Genomic DNA, 13,736 nt, shown 5'->3' on the forward strand with positions numbered 1-13,736 from the left:
TTCTTTTGGCTGGAAACTTTGCCAGTATGCTCCAATAAGCCCAAGGCTGTTGACTGTTAGTATAGGAAGCAGTTCTATGCACTCATCAGAGAATACATTCCACTGAATTCACTGGTGGCTTCTTTAGAGTAGGCATGCACACAATGCTATTGCAAGTTACTTTGGAACAAGTGGCCTCATTTGACTGCTAGCCATTATTATTATTGTAAGAATTGTCATTCTTTTTGTTTGACTCCTTTGAGTTTAAAAAAGGCATGCAGAAATTTCAGTCCAAAGGCTACCTGTGAACATTGCTCTCCCAAGTCTCATGAGCTTCCTATTTTTATTGGGTTTGATTGCCCCCCCCCCATCCCCTGCAGCTCAATGGGGCTTACTGCTGATAAACTCTTTGTAGTTTTATAGCCTAAATCATCAGATGGACAGTGTATCCAGCTCAGATGCTCTGTTATGGATGCTATGCTGTACAGTGCTACACTCCCCTATTTCATCCACATCCCTGCTGAGAGACATTTTAAACTTTCAGTACTTTATTTAAGGATAATTTTCTAGTATATCTTATGCCAAAGAAACCCAGCACATTAATAGAGTTCAAATCAAATCACTGCTGGGGAAGTCCGATATAGGACATAACTTTGAAATGCATGGTGTGTCCTCCTTCTTAAAGCTCAGGAGATGTAGGCTGAGATCCCCATGTAGAATCATAGTATTATAGAGTTGGAAGAGGCTTTATAGGCTATTGAGTCCAACTCTTTGCTCAATGCAGGATCTCCAGTGAAAGTAGCTGTCCAATCTCTTTTTAAAGATATCGAGAGAAGAAAACTTCATCGCCTCTGTAAGCAATTGTTTCCATTGCTGAAGCATTCTGTTTGTCAACAAGTTCCCTTCTAATGTTCAATTCACTCTCTTGTAATTTAAAAGCATTAGACCTGGTCTCACCCTCTGGGGCAGCAGAGAACAAACCTGCCCCTCTTCTCTGTGACAGTGCTTGAGGTATTGAAAAAAATATGATCATGTCACCCCACAGCTTCTTCCACCTTTTCTTTCCTCATTTGTTTTGTTCTCTGTGCTTCTTATCACCTTTGTTAGGAGTCCCTGGTGGTGCAGTGGGTTAAACCCTTGTGCTGGCAGGACTGATGACTTGAAGGTTGGGTTGCTTCCCTGAAAGTTGCCACTTCAAATCCAACCCGGGGAGATCATGGATGAGCTCCCTCTGTCAGCTCCAGCTCCCCATGCAAGGACACGAGAGAAGCCTCCCACAAGGATGGTAAAAACATAAAAACATTATGGCATCCCATGGCCAACTTCCTTGCAGATGGCCAATTCCCTCACACCAGAAGCGACTTGCAGTTTCTCAAGTCACTCCTGACATGAAAAAAAATCACCTTTGTTGCCTTTGTCTGCATCTGTTCCAACTTGTCTATATCCTTCTTAAAATGAAGGACCCAAAACTGAATGCAGTATTCCAGATGAGGCCTGAGCAGCACAGAATCTCATACAGTGTATACTATCTTGAGTTCCAAGATGCCTAAAAGGTGGGTTATCTCAAAAGAAAGATGGGGTATAAATCAAACAAACAAACAAACAAGAGCAACAAACAAATATATGGAAAAGATGTACAGCCAGCTATTTGTGGTCTTCAGCAGTGGAAAAGGCAAGATTTCTGCAGTCATCCTAGGCAAGAGAATTGCAGGGTTACATTTTCTTCCCTGTTTTCAGTTGTGAAATACTGGAAGGTGCCATGTCAGATTCATGGGACAAAATGGTGTCACCTGAATGGAGCCTTCAAGTCATTCCTCTGGAGGGGTTTCCAGAAATGTACACTGCTATATTTTATACAATTGATAGCTCTGTGTGGTGAGGGAGATTTTTCAATAGTGTGCTGAAAATTATTACTGTGGTGGTTCTTGCAAAGAAATTGTCACAAAGAACATCTGCGCTGTTATAAAGAAGAAGTTACATGTTTTTATTTTTATGTGGGAGCAGTAGAGATGGAGAATTGCTTCAAAATTTTCCCAATTCCAAAGGGGCAATGTCTTTGTGATATAGGTTTGCCTTGTCTCAGTGAAAGTTGCAGCTGAATGGGAAGGAGCTGTTGCCCTTGATTTGTACACACACACACACACACACACACACACACACACACACACATATGTCGAAAATATTGCATTACTCTTGAAAGTGATGGATGATGATGAAAGAGATGCAAATGAAAAAGAAGTGGGGAAAGGATATTTTTGCATACACAATGCAGATGAAATGACTTCGTATTGGCATGCTTTGTAGAAAATTGGTTATTATTTTGCATATTATGTTCTGTGCCAAATCTGTTGGGCATGAAACAAAAGCCCAGAAAGAGCTGTCTGATGATCTCAAAGTGAACAAGAACATCTGACTTGCTGAAATATAAGTAGGGCAGATTATATTTGATTACATCACTGAAGCACAGTGTCTCAGGCATTTCACAGTGAGATCATTTGGTTGAAATGCTTCTGATACACAGGACCAAAATTCAGGGTATGAAGAGAGAACAAATCCTTTCACTTCATCCCGTCCATCTTCTGGAGCTCCATTACTTGCTCCCCTATCTCTACTTCCTCCCTTGAATCACTTCTTATCCTCATAGGGCATCTTTGCTGCTTATGCATCATCATTCCTACTGCTTATTTTTCTATCTCTCTCACTCTCTTCATTGAATCATGGAATCGTAGAGTTGGAAGAGACCTCACGGGCCATCCAATCCAACCCCCTGCAAGAAACAGGAAAATCTCATTCTTCCTTAGCTCTGTTTTTTTAAAAAAAACTGCTTCTGCGTCTAAAATAGACTAAAAATATAGCAAAAATGCTCTCAGCCTCCAGAGGACATGTGGGTGTATTTATGTTTTGGTAGAAGGTGCAGTGAGGGGTGTGTGCCCTAGAATTCTAATCTGCCCTAGAATCTGGCCTTACCTTTGGCGTGTGTGCCTTACATGGAATTATTTTCGTTTCTTTATCTTATATTTTCAACTTCTATTTGGCTCAACGGAAAGACCACCAAAGTAGTATTGGCCTTGGGAGATGTCCTCTTATGCCTAGCCTTGATGCTAGTCCTAATTCTGTCCCGACCTTCCAAGATCTCGCAGATGAAAATCATATCAGATGTGGACAAGCAGCATCAGATCATGGTCTATATGGCAAAAGGTATTAATGAAGGAGAACACACAAGTTAGGAAAGGTGGCAGCAGTTTGCCTTTGGCTGAGTCCATTGGGAAGGATAAGATTCTATCCCTTCTCTCCTCTTCACCTGGCTGAATTAACTGAATGCTCACCACTTCTACAATTTGAACTTGGTTTTCAGTAACATTTGCTAGGGTTAGGGGCATAAGAACATTGTGAAAGTGAAAAATTGCAAATTACAAAATGGCCAATTTTTGAGAGAACACCTCTCTAGGTCTTCCAGTATAACTCTATGGTCAACGTTTGCTGGAAGCAGACCGTATACTTACATTGAAGGACCTAGAAGGACCTGGAGATTTCTAGAGTGGTGTGCTTTCTTGAAATCTCCAGGTTATCTAGCATGACTGAATAAAATTGACCATAAAGTCACACTGGAGGAACTAGGGATTCCTAGGGAGACCATTTTTAATTATATCAGTGAACAATCAAATCTGCAAATATCAAAACTGCAAATATCGGAGAGGTGATTGTAAGCTAAGGAGAAAATGAGAAAATGAGAGGAGGGGAAAATTGGGATATTTTGAAAGGAACTAAAAATGGACTGTACCTGCTAAAGTGGGACAGTTAGAGAGCATGCTGTCTGCATGGAAAAACCTCTGCCAGTCGTATTCTTTCTTTCTCCCCTGAGAGAGCTGTTTAGCCAAGAATCCAAATTTGCTCAACCCCGATGAACAAACTCATTTTAAGAGGGGGGGGGGAGGCATTTATGTTTTTCTATTGCTTCCAGAGTTTGAAAACCGAAATTGCCTAAGATTTGGTCTTCTGCTTACTGTGTTTGCACAGCAGCAATAAAGCAAGCCACGATAACAGGGAATATACTCCTTTATAGTATTTTGGGGTTCAATTTAATGGAAGAAGTGCTGGAGAGATGGGTAATTTTACTTCCTTGAGAAGAACTCACCAGCTCTGCTTCTGATCCTATAGCACATAGGTTGTGTGTGCATGTATAAAGCTGAAATTCTTTGATCTTGCACCTGGAAGCAAGCCAAAAGGTGGTTCAGGACATTATCTCCCAATAAGAATTCTGCACCATCAATGAAATTTTAGCTCAGTTCCAAATTTCGTGCATTGCAGAGGAGTCATTGAAAAATAATTCATACATATAACTATATATACCGTGCTCACTTTTCTTGATCCTTTTTGTTGGAAGCCCTAAATATTTCTACATCCTCAACTGAAGTTAGAAGCTATTGTAATGCTAGACGTTTGGGGACAGAAGAAAAACATCATTTTGAGGGAGTAGAATTCTTATCAGGGAAGGACAATGCCTACATTTTGCTCCCTTTCCATAGTGTCATCCCTGAGTACACAGTAATTGCACATTGGATACAGCTTTCACTGCAATAGCACCATCCTATGGAATCTTGGGATTTTTAATTTTGCCCCCCCAATCCATTAGCTCTTAGCAGATAATTATCATATCACTTCCTTGGATGCCATACAACGAAGTCATAAAAATCACACTGATATTACTGTGTAGTGTAGATATACTGCACAGTTGGTATATCTATATACTGACTCCTGCCAAGCAGCTTGGCACCATGTTCCATATAAGCCTACCTAGAATTTGACATCTTTAGCAAAGATCCTATTGTGTCCCATTACCCTGCGAGATTAGGCTGGTGTTTCTGTTGCAGGTATATACGAGGCTGCAGCAGTCCAAGTATATAATTCACTTCCAAAGAAAATGAAACTAGCTTCATCCTTGTTGAGCTTCTGTCATGGATCCTAACAATATTCCTTTTGCCAATTCCAATGCTAGACATCTGGGGACAGAACGAACGGGCAGATTTCTTACTGGGGGGCAATACTGCAATTTTGCCAGCCTCCATAGTAACATCCCTAACATAAGCTCTGTTGAAAACTAGGAGACTTTATGCTGAGTAAATATGCACTGCAAATCATCTTGCTTTCAATGAAATACAAAAGGCATATGTGCATTGTTTTGTACAAGTATACCCCAGCTAGCAAACAGCTAGCTTCTTATCCGCAACCAACAATAAGCACATTTAAAATCAGACAAGCAGTTCAGACAATCCTAAAATAAATAAATAAGACCACTTGAAGGATTATTCCAAACTACATCAAGGGGTGATATATTCTTTTCACTAGCCTCTACTTATTACTTACATTTAGATGGCCACATGTATAGATCTATGGTTTCAAAAACAATTTAGAGACAGTTGGGGAGGCATCCTATCTGTTTTATCCCTTTCTCTGTGTTTTACCCTTCACCCATGTCCATTAAGGAATTCTGGAGGCAGCTGCTGTTTACTTTACCTGGTGTAAGCAGGCGCACACCACTAGAATAGAATTGACTAAAGAAGAATCCAATTTCATCTCAAGTTTTACTCTATTCTTCGATGTGGCTTCAACCTAATATTGAAAGTGATGGGAGCAATCACTGAGACAGCCATCTCAATTCCCAGCAAACATGCTGTAACCAAAATGTTAGTTTATTAATCCACTCTGAGCCATGTTTAGAATATACCATGAGCTGGGAGTTGTAGCCCCATAAAAGTAACTCTTCCAGTCTATGCTAGTTAGTCATTCATTTCCATGGGATTTCTGGGAGTATGGCCAGAACCTTCAACCATATTGCCTCTTGTATTAGCTGTTTTTTTTGTCATAACCATCATGTGAAAGCTGCAACCATCTTTTTTTCTTAGGACTTTATCACACTCAAAGTGGGAAACAACTTTCCTATAAACAACCAGTGGCTTTTAAGAACTGGATACAGATGAACCAGATCACACTTCTTTCCATATCAAATAAAATAATGTGCCTTGACTCATCAAATGGCAGACAGATGTCTCCTTCCAATCCAAAAGGTATGCAGTGCTACATATTATGCACCTATGTCACTGTCTTCCTTCAATTTTTTGGAGGTGGGGGATCTTGCAGAATTCCTCATCTTCCTAGTCCTATTCAAACATTACACCTTTCTCATAAACATTAACATTCTGCAGTTCCAGTTTCCCTCTCATCCAGCTTCCACCCCACCACAATGCTATCAGCTATCATCTTGCTTCCTATGAGTGTGATCACATAGCAAAAGCTATACCTCTGATGCACCCAGAAAGCAAAAGGAGAAGTGAAGACATTTTCCAACCCACCTTTCAAAAGCTACTGAATGCATGGTCTTTACATATGAGTCCCTACAGGTTGCAGATCAAAGGGGCAGTGCATCATGTGATCATACCCATAGGGATTCATATGCAAAAATTGTCACTGACGGGTTTGTTATAAGGTTCTGATTTAACAAGATCTCTTGTTTCTCCAATGCTGACACCCTTCTGATACCAGCTTTGGGAAATATATCAAATACATCTAGACTCTTTAACACAGATGATCTCTCTCTCTCTCTCTCTCTCTCTCTCTCTCTCTCTCTCTGTTTCATATACCTAGGGCCAGCCCTAGGTAATTTTCAAGTGTAAGTGAACAGAATTTTGGCGCTGCCCCCACAATCACTGAAAAATAAAAGTGTTGGATAAGTGAAAATGTTGGATAATAAGGAGGGATTAAGGAAAAGCCTATTAGACATCAAATTACATTATGATTTTATAAATTAAGCACCAAAACATCATGTTTTACAACAAATCAACAGAAAAAGCAGTTCAATACATGGTAATGTTATGTAGGAATTACTATATTTGCGAATTTAGCACCAAACATTGAACTGGGATATAGGGCAGTGTGGACTCAGATAACCCAGTTCAAAGCAGATATTGTGGGTTATTCTGCCTTGATATTCTGGGTTATATGGCAGTGTGGAAGAGCCCTGAGGGTCCTTCCACACAGCCATATAACCCAGAATATCAAGGCAGATAATCCACAAGTTTGTTTCAGTCTACTTGGAATACACAAAGCCTGTTTAAGAACCAGTCCAAGAGTCCAGAAGGGCCATGACTCCCCATATGACCATCATCCCACTTTTTTTGCTAGTTAACTTGAACCCAGTATGCTTTATTATGCCAATTGTTTACCTTAGATCAGGCATGAGGCAAACTTTGGCCCTCTGGGTGTTTTAGACTCCAACTGTCACAATTCCTAACAGCCTAACGACTGTTAGGAATTGTGGAAGTTGCAGTCCAAACACCTGGAGGGCCGAAGTTTGCCCCATGCCTGCCATAGATAGTTGAGCAAATAGTTTTCAAGTTTGTCTATGCCTGCTGTAAAGTAAACAAATGTAACTTGACAGCACTTTTAACTGCCATGACTCAATGCTATAAAATCCTGGTAGTTTCAGAAAGTCTTCGGGCCGGTGACTCCCTCCCTCAAGCCCAGGTATCTGAAGCAACCAATCAGGAGGCCACCCCTCAGCCTTCCCCGGGATCGCTCAGAGAGCTCTTTCAACCCCCCTCCCGAACCCCCCGCCCACCCCGAGTCCAGGCTTATGGCACTGAGGAATCGGGCAAGGACTTGGGGCTGCTGCAGGAAGCACCACAGGTCGAAGGGGCTGCCCGCCTTGGCCGCTCCATAGGCACCCTCATCGCCCTGGCCTCCACTTTCCACGCCACTGCCCTCCATTCCTCGCCAGCGCTGGGACAAGTTGCGGCCGCCACGCCCGAATTTGAGTGGCCTCCTCCTGAGGCCATGCCCCCAACTTCAAGTTCCAACAGCTTAACTGCTTTGGCTGATGCTCAGGGTTGGTAGGAACTGGAGTCCACCTAAGCTTGGGAAGCACTTGAAGGAAGTGACTCTGTGCCTCTGCTTTAAAGTGAAGGCACTTCGGTGGCATTTTTAACTGCCATGGTGGCCCGGCTGCTGCGGAGGCCAGGCCAGGCCACGGCTGCGGAGGCAGGAAGGCCACGCCTGGGAGGTGCCTCAACGGAGCCCCCTAGAGGACGCCTTCAGAAACTGTATACTTCACCTAATGGTTGAACCGCCCCTGTATATACCCACAATAAAAACTATATAGAGCCAAAAGACTGGTTGAACATATAAATGGATCCCTCTTTCCTGTTACTTTGCTTCCTCTTCTTTCTTTTTTTAAAAAATCCTAGTTTATCAGATGGGAGTTGTTGGGTTTTTTTTTAACTCCCATGTTTATTAGCTGTTATGGGGCTGTGAATATCTGATGCAATCCATCAGTGACAGCCTAAAGTCACAAATTATAGGACAAAATTGAATTTCTATGAATGCTGGTGGCACAAATTCCCATTGCAGATACTCCTGATGAGCAACAACACAGAAAGAAACATGCTGACATAAAAAAAGTGAGTCTCTCTAGTTTCTGCTAGAAAATGCTATCATTTTTCTGTGTTAAACTGTGATCGGTTTGTAGCCAAAATCCTGCCATTGAGTTAGAGAGCCCAGAAAGGCTTGCCAGAGTTAATTGCATCTGTTTCTTTCCTTTCAATTGCTCAGATATGAATTTACTCAGCTTTTATGTGGCAGACTGAAATAGCAAGAAGAAATGAAGCCCTTGAGATATAGGGAATCCTAGCTTTGCAACACATATTTATGCCTTTTATATGGCATCTCCTATCTGCCCCTCTTCACTTAGCATTTGGGAAAAGAGGATATTAAAAGAATATGGTTTGGATTCTAAGTTTCTGAAAAAGACATAGGGGAGCATCTACACTGTAGAAGTAATGCAGTTGGACACTTTACTTGCCATGGACTCATGACAGCTGCAGTTTTAAAAGGCATTTAGTCTTCTGTGTCAAAAATGTTGATGCCCCATCAAACTCCAATCCCCATGCCTCCATAGTATTGAGCCATGGCAGTTAAAGTGGTGTCAAACTGTATTCATTCAACAGTCCAGATACACCTGTACACATGCTAGTCTAGTCAATCAAGGTTTTGTGATAATCAGCCTGCTATAATATTAATTAAAGTTGCTGCCAATTTTTCCCTCAACCAGATTTTAAGAAGGATATAACTCTAGACAAAATGAAGAACCTATATAGGACCACATGTGAGACCTGTCAATTTCCTGAATATCCCAGATCCATTTGTCCCTCATATTAAAGGGATGAGAGGACATATTTTTGATATTCAGATACTCTTCATGTTTTGCCAAATACAAAGATTAGTATTTTGTGTGTAAAGGATAGAGAGAGAGAGAAACATGTAAAAACAAGAAATAAACATGACCTGATGGAAAATGAGTGATAGAATCTTAAAATCTTAGATATGGATAGGGTTGCAAGAGAGTCACCTAGTCCAGTCTCATAAGGAAGAGGGAGCAAGCTTGTTTTCCATTGCCTTGGAAACTAGGACTCAGTGCAATGGGTTCAAATTACAGGAAAGGAGATTCTACCTGAATATTAGGAAGAACTTCCTGATTGTAAGAGCTGTTCAACAGCGGAATTCTCTGCCTCAGTGTGGTGGAAGCTCCTTCCTTGGAGGCATTTAAATAGAGGCTGGGTGATCGCCTTCCAGGGGTACTTTGAATGTGCTTTTCCTACATGGCAGGAGGTTGGATTAGATGGCCTATGTGGTCTCTTCCAACTCTATCATTCTATGATTCTATGATTCTGCCATTCAGGAATATATTCTGAAAGATATCTATTTAACATCTGTTTAAAGACTCCAGAGTCTATCACCTTCTAATGTTTAAGTGGAATCTCTTTTCTTGTAATTTGAATCCATCGGTTCATGTTCAAGTCTCTGGAGCAGCAGAAAACAAGCTTGCTCTTACTTCTACATGACATTCTTCAGATATCTAAACATGGCTATTCAATCTTCTCTTCTCAAAATGAAACAAACCCAGTTCCCCAAGTCATTTCTTCATAAAGCATACTTTCTGAAGGGTTGTTGGCAGCTGTTTCCAATTATTATCTCTAAAACGACTGCCTTTAAAATTTTTGTGCGATGTACATATAATTTTTTTGTAAGGTATCACCACAAACACATTTTTGTCCTGTATCAATATCCCTCCAAGGCTAAAACTCTCTGCTTTAATTTTTGAACCTCCTAATGCACATACACACTGCTCAAAGCTGTTATTATCCCATGGCAATGATACTTCAAATCATATGGTTTCATTCATCTGCCTGTGCTACAAACAAGCATTGTTTTCATTGCTGCTGGTTTTTCATAGTTGCTGATATTGTCAAATTTTCTGGTATTTTAGCTGCGATATTGCGATTTGGTCTAGTATGTAAAGAGGCCCATAGAGGTTACACTAACTTTAGTGACACCACTAAGGTCCACAACTACAACCTCTTGAGGAGATCCTGAAATCTGCAAAGTGCTCAGAGAAGGAGTGATAACATTTGTAGAGCTGCACAACAGATAGAAGTGGGCGCAGAACACATAGTGCCATTGAAAAGCTTTCCTTCTTGTACATCTAATGGCAAATTGTCAAGATGGTTTTAGAAGCTAAAAAGCCTTCTTAACACCCCCAATCCCTGTAAAGCTGTGAGATGGATTGTCGTCTCACTTCCTGGGACGGGGGTGGGGTGAGGAGCCACAGTAGTGCAGGAAAGGTGAGTTGCAGGCGGGGGCCTTCCTAGAAAACCTCATTGACCTTCTTTATTGGGCGAAATCCTGGATGGAGCTCTACTTCTGCTGGGACATCATTTTCATTCTGGTGTGAGACCAACCTGCTGGAAAATAGCTCAAATAATGGTCATTGCACATCATCAAAGGGTTTTCTAGAATCCCATCATGGGAAGGGGATAACAAAGTGAAGTTTTTGAGTTTTGTTTAAGGTATTGCTGCCAAAGGTCTGACTTGGTGAATGCACCACATACCTCAGTGTGGCCATGTGTCTTCCTATAAAAGAACAATTGCCTTTTGAATGGATCCTCTATTTGAAGAGCTGCCCAATCGGAGTCTGGGCTAAAGATTAAGAACCATAAGAAAGTATGCCAGTAGCCATTATCCACAGGTAGCAACAGGGTCACAACAGAGCAACAGGCCCATAGGATTTGTAGTCACAGTTTTCCCCACTATGATAAGATGCATTTCTATTTAATGCATATCTGTTACTTCTACATTTGTTATTCAACATATAAATTATTACAGAAATCTGAATAATCTTTTGCACTTTCTCTTTTTTCCAGCTAGGCAAAAGTGGTCACTCTATTTTGGCTGGGTCCGATGAAAATAAGAAGTTAGGATTCAACTTTTTACAGATAGGAGAACGGCTATCATTCTGACACCATGAAAAACTTTTTACTCAGCAACGCCTATATGGAAACGAAATGATAATGACCTAGACTGCAGAGCCAAAAAATGAAGTCTTATACCTCAAAACTACAGCTAGCCTGGCAGTAATCTTAGCGTTATTGCCCCTTGCTCGAAGCTGAGGACACATCTCTAACATGGCTGATCTCTGACATACTTTTGAAAGTCCTCCGTCAAAGATGTGACTTCTGCTAAATTGGGCTAACGTATTACACTAAGCAGAAAAGCGTAAGATTATTAAGTATAAAGCAGATCCCCAATAAGAAAATAGCTGACCCCTTGCCAGCTACACTTTGTGAAATGCTGAAGTAGGTCATAAGGAAACCTGGACTACAAAAAGTGACTCACATCTCCCCTCCCATTGGAAGAACCCAAGAAATTCTTCAGTGAAATAGCTGTACTAGTCTGTTTTAACATAAACGTTATAACTGAATTCAGAAGGTCTTTTGAGAATAACTAGGATTTTTTTATACTTTAAGTTTTCACGAACTTCAAATTCCTTGGATGCTAGAAATTAGTTTGCTGTGGCATGAGCCTGTTGAATGTGATGTATGATATATCAATCAGAGGTAAATCTCAGGTTTTTTCCCCCATTTTTTAAAAAAGGATTGCTGAAATATAGTTTTCAGAAAGAGTCAAATATTTATTTAAATGCCTTTATGTTTGCTGAAATCAGTTGCTGTTTTTGTCTTTGTTTGCCTGAAGTCATTGTGGACAATTGTGAATATATTATGTGTTTTTTTTGGCAGAATTTGTTCAGGAGGTTTTTGCACTTCCCTTACTTTCAGACTGAGGAAATGTGTCTTGCTCAAGGTTACCCAATGGGCTGAACAGAATTTTGGACTCTGGTCTTCCAACACGCCAACCACTGTACTATGCTGCTTTCAATTGCCCAAATCAGTTATGCTTTTTAAATCATCTGATACAATATTCTCCCCTGAAATGTCCCCTCTCTATATTTTAACCTGTTTTGTTAGTAGATAATGTAGATCCATCTTCCTCTGTTATGATACTTTAGGAATACATTTCTCTTCTGAGAACACATCTAAAAATGGAAGACAACATTTTAGGTCATGTTTGAATGCAGTAATCAGAGCATTGATGGGGTGATGATAGGGCTGTACTAAATGTTTTGAATATAAACATTTAACCACATTTTAAATAGAATATGGGGGGGGGGGGAAGGAGTGGTTGAAAAACAACCTTGGGTGCGGAATTTAGACATTCATATCCTCCAACTGTCCTGGTTTGGCAGGAACAGTGTCAGTTAATTCTCTGTTGTCCAATTTTTTCCAACTGTTTTTATAAAATGTTCTTCCTCTCCTCTTCCTCTCACTTTTCCCATTTGTCCTCAACTTACTTCAATTGCTGCAAAACTTCAAAGTGAAAAAGTAAGTTGGCTTCAATTAACTCAGCAGGAAGGAAGAGAACAAAGTGGGGCAGAATCTTGCCCTTCTCTGTAGATTCAGACAAAAGCAAACGGTTGCAGCTTCTCTTAGTTTATCTATTCTTTATTAATATATTTTTCCATATTGATGATACTTTGTTGTTGTTGACAACACATGTCCTGCTTTTTGCCTGTGAAATTTTAGACAATATGGACTTGTAGGTGAAGGTCACTGAAAGAAACATGGTATCATAGTGTCACAAGGGATCACAAGGGCCATCTAGTCCAATCCCGTCATGCAAGAATATACAACTAAAGCATTCCAGAAAGATGGCTACTGACTCTCTGCTTAAAAATGTCAAAAGAAGGTGGCTTTCCTTCCCTAGGTAAAGGTAAAAGTTTCCCCCTGACATTAAGTCTAGTCGTGTCCAACTCTGGGGGTTGGTGCTCATCTCCATCTCTAAGCCAAAGAGCTGGTGTTGTCCATAGACACCTCCAAGGTCATGTGGCCGGCATGACTGCATGGAGCGCCATTACCTTCCCCCTGGAGTTGTACCTATTGATCTACTCACATTTTCATGTTTTTGAACTGCTAGGTTGGCAGAAACTGGGGCTAACAGCAGAAGCTCACTCCGCTCCAGGATTCAAACTGCCAATCTTTAGGTCAGCAAGTTCAGCAGCTCAGCGGTTTAATCTGCTGTGCCACTGGGGGCCCCAAATCCCTTCCTTTTCTGACTCTTTCTTTTTTTGGAAGATCAACCTTTTACTTAGCAGAATATTGTTCTTGTGTTGTTGTGATGGTTTCAGTAGCAGCCTTTCTCTTGAGTCATAAGTGACTTTATTTTTGCCTGTCTTCTGTGGAGTGGTTAAATTTGTTTTATCAAGTGTCCGCATAGTGCTATTGATAATAAGAGCTGTGAAGACATTTCTGACTATGTTATGGTTTTTGTTAGGTGGCTTCAAGTTGACTCTGATCTATGGGAAACCCTATCAT

The sequence above is a fragment of the Anolis carolinensis genome, chromosome 4 (assembly GCF_035594765.1).
Source record: "Anolis carolinensis isolate JA03-04 chromosome 4, rAnoCar3.1.pri, whole genome shotgun sequence".
Lineage (NCBI taxonomy): Eukaryota > Metazoa > Chordata > Lepidosauria > Squamata > Dactyloidae > Anolis > Anolis carolinensis.